Raw genomic sequence first — 12,600 nt, 5'->3', positions numbered from 1 at the left:
GAAATATGAGAGAATATTCTATTATTCATCATCTTTGTGAAAATTGCTCATTTCTTAATTAGTCATTTGAATCAAGGATATAGTTATACACTCTTCAACTCAACATTCTCTCCCCCATCCTTGCATACATATAAACATATACACAGACCCACCATGACCATAGATAGCTGTGGGTTCCTGTTTTTCCTCATCTATTTTCAGAACACACACACACACATACACACACACACATCACATTGTTCACACAGCCTCCTGAATTTTGCACATATACCTATTAGAGAAGTCAATGTGGATTGATGTTACAGTTACCTGGAGTTTCTAGGAAATGTGAACTTTATTGTCACATTATGTTACAAAAAAGTAATCATTCTGTTACCTTGAATAATTTCTTTATATAAAAAGCAATTAAGTAGTCATATACTACACTGTCCTCCTGGAAACAACACTAATCCTTACTTTGTATACTTCTGTGAGAATATGAAAAACAAAACAAATTTGCTGCCACTGTAAAATTAGCTTCTTTAGAGATTACATCTTCCTTGGTTTTTACATTAAGAGTAGAGCTCAACTTGCTAACACTATTTATGGCAAGACATAAATAATTCCCTTTTACTAAAGAATAAAAAGCAAACTGAGGGGCTGGAGTATTAGCACATAGGGTAGGGTGTTTGCCTTCTACCCGGCCTACCCAGGTTTGATTCCCAGCATCCCATATGATCCCCTGAGCATTGCCAGGAGTAATTCCTGAGTGCAGAACCAGGAGTAACCCCTGTGCATCACCGGGTGTGATCCAAAAAGAAAAAAAAAAAGCAAACTGATAAACTACAATAATTTTAGTCTACAAAACTAGTACATTTAATTTAATGTATTCATTTATTTTTGTTTTGGGGGTCTCATGGGTTACTCATGGTTATACAATCAGGAATTATTCCTGGCAGTGTTCAGGGAACCATAGAGGAGGTAAGACAAACGCCCTACCCACTATATTATAGCTCTTGGCCCAATACCATCACATTTTAGAGGCAAGAAGGTAACCCAAAGTTCAAAATCCAAAGCAAACTCTAGAATTATTCTAGCTAAGACTGAATAGCAGGTTGCCCATTTTACTATCTATGAGACCTTTGGAAAAAAGGAATCAAATAGTAAACTAGACACAATATAGTAACTACTTCCTCATACTGACATCAAGATTAAATTAATTGGATACAAAGCAAACAAACAAACAAACCACTTTGTCTGCCAAATGGAGTACTCAAGTAGTACTTAATAAATGCTAGCTACTCAATAAGTACACCAAGCAGAGGATGTTATTCACTGAACACAATCCTCACTTCAAATTTGCTCAGAATTTGTATTAGGAATTTTAAGGATGACAATGTAGATTGGAAATATGAGATAATAGATCAATTGAAGAGGGTTAGCAATCTATAGGCAAATTTTCCAGATTGACTAGGCAAATTTGCTTAGGTTTCTCCAAACCTCCTGTTATTTGAATTTGTACATCACTAGATGGCACTGTAAAATTCCAAATACTTTCTAAATATATTAATTCGATCAGACATCCAACTATTTCAAAAAGAAAAATAATAGTTAGCCACATGAGAAATGTTTTGAAATGTCAAGCACTGGAATCCCTAACTAATTAGTTATTAAGAGAAAGAAATAATAGTTATTTAAAGACATGTTGTGTACAGAACAAAATCTTTTTGCAAATTTAATGGCATCAGAATGGCATAGCCATTAGAAAACTGAATGCAATTTAAAACAAGTGCTTTGAGCTTACTTTTTAAATTCAGTATGTGATTTATTATACTTAGATAATTATATTTTACCAATACTATTGGTAGAACTTGAAGTTGTGTATGTTGTGTTCCTAATGATGGCCCAATAATAAGAAGAAGAATATATATTACATTCTTTTCATAAGGAATAATTCAGATGTGTAATACAAAGAAGATTCCTGAAAATAGAAGAGCAAGCTTAGATGAATAATATTTAACAATAAATAGAATCAAAATAGAGAGTATGCAGGCTTTAGAGAGTATGTACTATGTAATCAAATTCTTATTTTTCAAATATTGAGCATATTTTCATACACAAATATAGTTACATTATTAAGGTAACCTTTCATAATACATTTAGATATGAAATTCTTTAATATTAGAGTGTATCTCATTAGTTTGCTCTTATCACTTCACTTCACTTGATCACTTGATCTCCGGTTATTCATTGATTTACTCGAGCGGGTGCCAGTAACGTCTCCATTCATCCCTGTTGCATGCTAGCGTTGCCCAATGGCATCTGTTCATTCTAGGAGAGTGCAGAGCCTCAAACCGATCATTCAGGGTCTTGAGGAAGAAGTCTGACCATCTTGTAGGTGGGCGTCCACGTGATCTTTTGGTGTCCCGTGGAATCCAGTCAGTAATGGCTCTAGTCCAGCGGTTGTCTGTAAACCTCATTACGTGTCCAGCCCATCTGATTTTTGATGTCTTGGCAAATGAGACAGCGTCCCTGATTCTTGAGCGTTGACAGAGATCAGAACTCCGGATTCTATCTCTCATTTGAGTGAAGCAAGATATTCCAAGCATAGCTCTTTCGATTCCTCTTTGAGAGACCCGAATAGTGCTGTCATTCTGTTTTCGTAGGGCCCAGGTCTCTGAGGCATATGCTAATGCAGAAAATACAGTGGAATCTAAGAGATGTGCTCGTAGCTGGAGGTTCTTTGTCTTCTGAGTTATTTCTTCAACACTCTTGAAGGCATTCCAAGCCACTCTCTTCCTCCTGTGTAACTCAGGTGCCAGGTCATTCATCATGTTGATTTCTCGACCTAGGTATATATAACTGATGCATTCGGAGATGGTGGTTCCGTTGAGAGCGAATGGGGCATCAGGAACGAGGCTGTTTCTCATAAACATTGTCTTCGTAAGATTCAGCTGTAGTCCGACCTTTCCACACTCACGGTCGAAGTCGGTCAGCATTTGTGCCGCTTGGCTGATGTTTGGTGTTATTAGAACGATATCATCAGCAAAGCAGAGGTGGTGTAGTTGCTGACCATCTATCTTCACTCCCATTTCTTCTCATTCCAGTCGTCGCATGATGTTCTCGAGGGTGGCACTGAAGAGTTTTGGTGAAATGGTATCACCCTGCCGAACCCCTCTCTTGACATGGATGACTACTTCTTTGTAGAATGGTGAGATCCTGGTAGTATATCCGTAATAGCGCTCCTGGAGGATCCTGATGTATTGAGTTTGTATGCCCTGATTGTCTAGGGCTTCTATGACCTCTTCCATCTCAACAGAATCACAGGTCTTCTTTAGATCAATGAACATTAGACAGAGCGGCATTTTGAACTCCTGAGAAACCTCAATGAGTTTAGTAATCATGTGGATATGGTCGATAGTACTGAATCCTTTTCGGAACCTGGCTTGTTCACATGATTGTCTTTCATCTAGTGTTCTGCTCATCCTATTCAGGATGACTCAAGTGAACAGTTTGTTGATGACAGACAATAGGCAGATTGGGTGATAGTTGCCAGTGTCGTGGATGTCTCCCTTCTTGTATAGTAGTACAGTCTTGCTGGTTTTCCATTGGGATGGAACCTTGCATTCAGACAGGTAGCGTTTGAAGAGCCAAGCCAGTATATTGATGAGTACTGATGGTAAGTTCTTCAGGTGTTCAGGTCTGATCTTGTCTTGGCCAGGTGCTCTTTTTTTCTTTACCGACAAGATGGCGTGTTGAACTTCGGAAGGGAGAACATTGGGAACGATATATCCATGGTGTGGAATGTGGTATGTGGGCAAGTGGATGTGGCTATTAAAGAGATCTGAGTAGAAGTCATGAATAATCTTCTCCATTGCCCTTCTGGAAGATGTGATAGATCCATCAGGATGTCGGAGGGCAGTCATCTTGGTCTTCTAGTTGTAGTCTTGCTCTTATCAACTTATGTTAATTTGCTCCAAACTGCATGGTATATTTACAGTATAGATTGAGAAATGGCACTACTCACTTTCACCTTCACTGAATATTTAGCAAAATATAAATACAACTTACAACATCCAATCAGATGACATAGTATACAAACATCATTCTTTAATTCAAAAATAATGTCACTGTCAATGTCACTGTCTTCCCGTTGTTCATCTATTTGCTTGAATGGGCCCAGTAACATCTCCATTGTAACGATTGTTACTGTGTTTGGCATATCGAATACATCAAGTGGAGCTTGCCAGGCTTTTCCATGTGGTTGAGATACTCTCGGTAGCTTGCTGGGCTCTCTGAGAGGGGCGGAGGAATTGAACTCGGGTCGTCCATGTTGTCCGCTTGCAAGGCAAGCTCCCTACCCCGTGTGCTAATCTGATTAATGCACATACCTTAATTAAAAAATAAATAACAGTTTATTAATTGAATCAAATGTGACATATTAATGCAAGACATTAAAAGTAGGATAATAAAGGACATCTGAGCACTGAATTGTCATGTGCACAATAAAGAAACTTAGAAAACTGTCGTACACCATACAACAGAAAAAAATCATCTCAAATGTGAGAACTAAAATACACTCAAATAAAAATATGGGGAATAACTTTCAAAAAGTGTGCCTTTTTTAAAACTGAAGTTCTGCGATTTATAATACTTTTAACAATGTTTTTCCATGCATGTGAATCCAGTACCATGCCTTTCACCAATGTATACTTTTCTCTCCCCAAGACCACAGCAACTCTCCCTTTCACATCCTCACCTCAATAACAGTTGTGTGTATCAATTCTCCCATAATACTTCCTTTGACCCTTTGCTGCTCCTTTGCTGTCTATCTCTGAGTACCAAATATGAGGTATATCATTTCGTGTTTATCTCTTTACTTGCCATGGGTCTTAAGAATAGTTGTTTTCCTCTGAGACAGAAAACAAGTGTTGACATAATAAAGGACATTAGACACACAGAGAGAACAAGAAGTTAAATAAAACAATAAGAAACTTCATACTGGATAAGATGCTTCTCTCCAGGAGCTTGAGAGATAGTACAGGAGGTAGGCTGCTTGCCTACTTCCAAACCCTGACCACTGTTGAGTATCCTCCCATCTCCCCTAAAGAAGTTTATATCCAGAATATCCTACAAGCAGAATTAACAATAAATAGAATCAAATTAGAGAGCATGCAGGTTGTAGAGAGTATATAGTATGTGATCAAATTCTTATTTATTGAATATTCAATATACACAGAACTAAAAAAGCCCAATAGCAAAGTGACGATCAATTAAAATAAAACACTCAAGGAACACAAATAGACAATAAACATTTAGTTTATTTTCTTGAACTGTAGTCAGTGGTGTGCCCAGGTGTCACTCCTAACAGGGCTCAGGGAACCATATGAGGTGCCAGAGACTGAAGAACCCAAGTTGGTCGCGTGCAATACAAGTGTTTTGCCCACTATGCTAGCTCTTCAGCTTCCCAAATAAACATTGTTTTCAATGCAATATATGCAATCGTAAAACAGATGTATGAAATGTGATCAACATTACGAATAATCTGGTAAATGAAGATCAATAGCAGAGTTAAATATTATCTCACACCCTTGAGAATATCTAATATCAAAGAGATGAGAGGCAACTAGCAAGGATGTAGAGAAAGTAAGCACTTGGATGTTGTCTGTAGGCATGTGAACTGGTGCAGTTGCTATGGAAAACAGATGGTAGGTCTTCAAAAAAATACAAACCAAAACTATGATGTAATCCAACAATACTACTTCTGTTCAAATATATAAAGAAAATAAAAATATTCCACAGTCTTGAAAATATATCTTTACTTCAATTTCACCACAGCATGTTCTCAATAAACAAGGTAAAGGTATATACATTATCAAAATGCCTGTTGACAAAAAAAAGGAAGAAAATGTACTGTGTATATGTTATGAAGCTCTATTCATATTTAAAATAAAAATCAGGCAAGCTTGTTATATAAGACAAGGTAGATGAATAAGTGATAAGTGAAAAAAAATAAAGAAGACAAATGCCTCCACACAGAAGCGATATGCAGAACGTATAATGAAACCCTCTCCTAAAAGAAGTTTAACTCATGGAAAAAGAATAGGAAAAGAAGTGGTTGTAAAGGATAAGGGGTTGTGGAAATAGGAAAAAAAGTGGTGAAAAGGTACAAACTTTCTGATATAAAACAAATAATATTTGGGTATAATTTGACAGCTATAGTTGATAACACTGTATTATGTAGCTGAAATTTACAGACAGGAACTTAAAGACTATTAACACAAAAAAGTAAATATGTGAGATGATAAATATGTTAATTGACACAATATGAATATTTGCACAATGTAAACATGTATCACATAATCACATGTAGACTTTGGATAGACTACTGTTTTCAGCTTGAGAGATAGTTCAATGAGTTAGATGCTTGCCTTGTACACAGTTCACCTGTGTTCTATCCCAGGTACCATATATGGTTCCCCAAGCACCACCAAGAAAGACTCCTGCGCATAGAGCTATGAATAACTCCTAAGCACAGTGGGTGTGACCCACTTAAATATAAAGAATCATAAATATGCCTTGAAATTTTACCTTACATGTGTGAGGTCCTGTGTTTAATTACCAGCACCACAAGTAAATAATATCTTACAATTTTATTCCTACTTTACAAGAACCTTATAAAAAAGGACAATAACCAAACAATAAAACAAGTAATTTTGCTTAGTGCATGTTGATTTTATAGAAAACAATGCTTGTAACTGGACTTTCTGTCTTTCATTTACTTCCCTTTAGCATTTAATATAAAAGAGTACATTTGTTCCAGTCTATGTTTCATCTTTCCCCCTAATTAATTTTATAATTATTCTTCTGATTTTTAGTTGTTTCTGTTCTCTCTCTCTTATTCTCCTCTCAAGAACTTAAGGAAGTTCTAAATTTCTTCCCTATTTCAAAATTAAATTATATCAAAACACAATAGTTTTATTTGATGATTGCTAATTTGTGCTTAGGAAATTCAAAATGTGTTTGAGTTTGCTTAACTAAAGACAGTCAGGTGCTTTCTAGCTGTTTGTCTTCATCACTCTTCCTTTCTTCTAGCTATTATAAATTTTACAAACATAAATAATACCAAAGTTCACTATAAACATAAGAGTTAGGAGATGCCAGATAGAATTTCTATCTTATAGCAAAAGTTTTTATTGCTAACAGCAGGCACCATTCCTCACTTTACCTTCTTCCACCAACTTATTGAATAATTTTACTGAAAATTTTATTTGTTCATTTATTTATTGTTTATTAGGTCATTCTTCTTGTTCTTGGGGGCTATTCCTGGCTCTGTGCTCAGGAGTGACCTCTAACTGGTGCTTGGGGGACCATATGAGGTGCCAGAGATTTGAACTGAGCATTGGAGACCTCAAAGCAAACTCCTTGCCCTTGTGCTTTCTGTTTCTGTACTTAAAAAATTTCTTAACAACAAATGTCATCAACTTAACATGCAATAAGAGGAAAAATCCATTTTCTTTTTTAGATTATCCACTTGATCACTTGACATCCCCTTACTCATCGATTTGCTCGAGTGGGCGCCAGTACGAACAGTCTCCATTCATCCCTGTCACATTCTAGTGTAGCCCAGTGGCGTCTGTTTGCTCCAGGAACACGAAGAGCCTCAAACTGATTGATCAGGGTCTTGACAAAGAAGTCTGACCATCTCGCAGGTGGGTTACCACACGATCTTTTAGTGTCCCATGAATCCAGTAATGGCCGGATTGTTAATTGGTAACAGCTCTAGTCTAGCGGTCATCTCCATTTAATTGATTGTTACTTTGCTATTGGGCTCTTTTTAGTTCTGTGTATGTTGAATTTTTGAATTTGATCACATACTATATACTCTCTACAACCTGCATGCTCTCTATTTTGATTTTGTTTATTGCTAACTCTGCTTGTAAGATATTCTGGATATAAATTTCTTTAGGGGAGATGGGAGGATACTCAACAGTGGTCAGGGTTTGGAAGTAGGCAAGCAGCCTACCTACTGTACCATCTCTCAAGCTCCTGGATAGAAACATTTTATCCAGTATGCAGTTTATTATTGTTTTCTTTAACTTGTTCTCACTATGTGTCCAGCCCATCTGATTTTCAATGCCTTGGCAAATGAGACAGCATCCCTGATTCTTGATGGTCGATGGAGGTCGGAACTCCAGATTCCTTCTCTCACTTGAGTGAAGCGTGATACTCCAAACACAGCTCTTTTGATTCCTCTTTGGGAGACCCGAATAGCATTCTCAGCCTGTTTTAGTATGGTCCAGGTCTCTGAGGTGTATGTTAATGCAGGAAGAACAGTGGAATCAAAGAGATGTGCCTGTAGCCAGAGGTTCTTTGTCCTTTTAGCTATTTCTTTGACACTCTTGATGGCGTTCCAAACCGCTCACTTCCTCCTGTGCAACTCAGGTGCCAGGTCATTCATCATGTTTTCTTCTCGACCTAGGCACACATAATCTTTAGATTATCCAGCATGACAAAAACATAGTTTCTCTCTCTCTGGACAGAGTGAATAAGAAACTCTCATTTACCCATACAATTTTGTCTAGGTACCATGATTTACAATATTGCAAATAATAGATTTTCAGGTATACGATACTCCAATACCACATCCACCACCCGAGTATCTGTGTCCCTCCACTAACATCTCAAGATCTCCTCCTGCCACATTCCCAATACCCTGACAGACTCAGTTCTTGGTATTACCACTGGACAACTGTATATTTGTGTGATTATATTCCTTACTGTGCTTATAGTTCACAAATGATCGAGATCATTCTAATTTGTCCTTCATAAGGACTTTTGTTTTTGGTTTGTTTTTGGCCCCACACCCAGCAGTGCTCAGGACTTACTTCTGATTCTAAACCTAGGCGATCACTCTTGGAGGTGCACTGGGGTCATATGTGGCTCCTTGGATGGAATTCAGGTTGGACCCTTGTAACACAGGCAACTTACCTCCATACTAGTGGTCTAGACCCCACAGAAAGATTTCCTTTAGTAACTGTTCTATTGGGGATGGGAGATAGTACAATGGAGAAGGCTCAGTCTCTAGCATGAAATGGCCCAAGTCCCAGCATAGCATGATGTAATCTTGGAGGTCTCCAAGCACAACCAGGCCTCAAGTACCACTGGGATGGCCTGAGTATCTTCCACAACCAGGACCTAAGCAGCATCATATCCTCAGGCCCTTGCATAGAACTGCTGGCCTCACTGAGTTAGAACAGCTGGTGGAACCCGACCTCCTGAGCACCATGTGGAAGTCTCTCCCAAATAATGTAATGTGTGTCAGGGATGTAGCACAATAGTAGCCATCATGCCTAGAAAGTACATATAAGATATTAGAACTTGGGTTCCATTCTTAGGACACAAACACACACAGCTACTACTGACCAACTAATGAAAAAAGCACAGTTAACACATATATGGAAACATATATACGCACATATGTAAATAATAAAGTATAAACTCTAAATATATATAAATACATATAAACTCTAGAGGGATGACATAAACAGTTCAGAAACCTATACTTAATTTCAATTTTTGTTCTAGTTAACTCAGGATCCAGTAACTTTCATTTGAGAGCTTGTGAAGAGTTACTTTATATTAAAGTAGATGTGATTGCAATTCTAAATGGTAGTTTAATGTAATTAACATATTTTACTTGTATCTACTGAAAACATCAGCTACAAAATAAAGCGTGTTGTGGTGTTCAGAAATAAAAAAAGACATTGGGTGTAGGGTGTGTAGGAATTCTTGAAACTATTTTTGCGAAGTGATTTTGCAGATATGACTCTATACTTAAATGTAAAGTTTAAAAGAAACTGTAATGCTTTTAGCTTTGATTGAGCAGAAGTCTTAAGAATCTGAGTTGAGCTGTATTTCTGTCTGTACATAAAAATAAAGAGCAACATGGTTTTAACCCTAAAGTGAAATATTAGCGCTGGCCTCAACTTATTTTCAAAGGAAGTTTTGCAAGAAGTGTTTGTTAGAAAGTTAGCATAAAGATTAGAAACATTTTATTTGCAGGCGAGGAACTAAAAGGTTTAATTAGGGCTACCACTCTAAATAAATTCTTTCTGTAAAGCCAAAGCCTCTAAGATAGTGTTGCTCCATAAGTTGATAGTGGTGTCACCTTGCATTTCTCTAATTACCTTTCCTTTAGACCAAAGGTGGTTTTGCATCTATTCTCAAATTCTCCTTGATAGTCACTTAAATAGTTCCTGGGAGAAGCCCAGTCCATAGACAGAAGCATTATCTCTCCACTTTAAGAAATGATGACTCTTCATAGTTACCCCAAATTACATTGACCTTTTTTGATAGCCATGTCACACATTATAGTGATAGTCAATTAAACTGCTGAGATAACCCTTAGGTGATTTTTAAACATTAGATATTAACAAGATTTTTTCCAGTGTCTCACTAAATGTCATGTTTTTGATTTGAGACTCCATGCACTGATCTCTCTATTTTTTGACCTACTTATTTCTGTATTTGCAGAATTTTCCTTTATTAAATCCATTTTCCTTAAAGGAAGAGAAAAAAATAAAAAGAAATTAACTTTCATCTTTGACACAATCCTTAATTTTTAAAAGAAAGAAATAAACACGTTTCTATTTTTCACATGCTATAGAATTCAAATAATTTTCTGTTTTGTGAATGATTACAAATCAAAGTCATAATTAAGGTATGATTAAAGTCCCCCTGTATGCATTTGAGAATTAGGGGCAGCTAGGGTATAATTATAATGATGACAAAATAATTGCTTCTTTCTTTAATATTTCAGAAGGAGGCAGGATTTTATGCTTTGCTCAGAAAGTAAGGGTAGACTTGTCACCAGAAAAGTCCTTGGGAAGGAAAAATACTTATTTCTCCAGGGCAAAGGAATATGGGAAGGAATTTAATGGTGAAGATCTTGAAGCAGCAACAAGCTTGAAATACATCTCTCAATTCCCCCACCAGCCAGGAAAGCACGGAAAGCTCTTTGTTCAGGAAAACTGCAGTGCTCACATTCTTTGACTAAGGAAGACACCCTGATTTGCTTTTCTGTGAAATTTGTCTTCATTGATAAAATCATCACCACCATGTAAAAGCATACATTTGTTACACTGGCTCAGGAACTCTTGCAAAGACAACTGCATCCTCCAGGGTACATACTTCTGTTGTCGATACTGCCCCGGCTATTAAATGAGATGGATGCATCCCACTAAAATTCTTGAATGGCCGTAAAAAGTGACCGTTCTCATCTCACCTTTTATTAATGTACTCAGAACACTATCCTTTTCATGATGCATAAGAAATATTTGTTGTGTTGTGTGTCACTAGAGTAAGATGAGGCATAGAGGCATAAGAAGGCATAGGCAGCCAAAGCTCTTAATTCCCAAATGCATATACAACCAACAACAAAATGCAAATTAGAACTTCCATGGTTCTGTTTGAAGTTTTACTTCAATTCTTTACTAAGTTAGTGCTTCTACATTTAAGACTCCAGTCACATTCCTGGCAAAAGGAAAAGCATCAGAATGAAAAATTAGAGAAGTCTTGTTTAGTGCTCATCTTGGCATTACCATTTGGCTGCAGAAACCCTTAGGGCAAGAGGCAATATGTTTCTCAGCCTCATTTCTCTTACTTGGATGGTAATGGGAAAGTGGGAATGTGACTTCACATTTTGAAATCATATTTATGATGGGAAAAAATAAAAAATTTACATAAGCCCATGTTGAGCTCATTCTGTCTTTCTGATCATATTAATAAATATCCAAAGATCTACTTTCCAAAGAATCATAGCAGTACAGTATCATCTAGAGTTCCAGTGTGATCCTTGAAGTGGAAAGGACGAATATAATCTCACATACTTTAGGAAGAGTACCTGGACTATCTGAAATTATATAAATCATCTGAAGACAACAGTAGAGTTTTCTTTGGCTTTCCTGGTACACAACAATAGGTGTAGGTTCTGGGTGACTCCCCTTTTCCAGACCCATGACTAGCATACTGGGTGCAACACTCAATGCCAGGTAATTATAAAATGGAAATTTTTTTAAAATATCAACTTAAAATATTGGAAACAGCACCCAATGTCAGCCTACTATGGAATTAAAAATTGACTCTGGATGACAACTTTACAAATCAATAATAGACACTGAATTTTTTAGCTGTTCAGTACCTTTGGTACCAGGATAAGGCAATGTCACAAACAAACTTGTGAATACCTTACATGTAGAATTGATAGCTCCTTGGGTCCAAATGACTGTATTCTTTATTAATAAAGTCATTTTCTCATGCATACTAAAAGAGGTACTCACTGTTCCTGCTTAAATATTTTGTGCATGGTTGAGGCTCTCCAACCTGGAATATGTCTCCATAGATGGGGAAGATGGGGGGATGTTTTGTATCCTTAATTCTAGTTTTGAGTGTTTCCTTTATTCCGTATGCTCATTCTCTCATCTATGTCTGTGATATCCTTCAATTTACCATGTATTCTTTGAACACATACCTATAAATGTTCACTTAACACAGAAATATCACTGGGAAAAGAACATAGAAATGTGAAATGAAACTCTGTAACATTACTTTATTATTTAA

Source organism: Sorex fumeus, unplaced genomic scaffold (assembly GCF_029834395.1).
Source record: "Sorex fumeus unplaced genomic scaffold, SorFum_2.1 ptg000037l, whole genome shotgun sequence".
NCBI lineage: Eukaryota > Metazoa > Chordata > Mammalia > Eulipotyphla > Soricidae > Sorex > Sorex fumeus.
The sequence above is the reverse complement of the archived record's forward strand: the minus strand, read 5'-3'. Positions refer to the sequence as shown.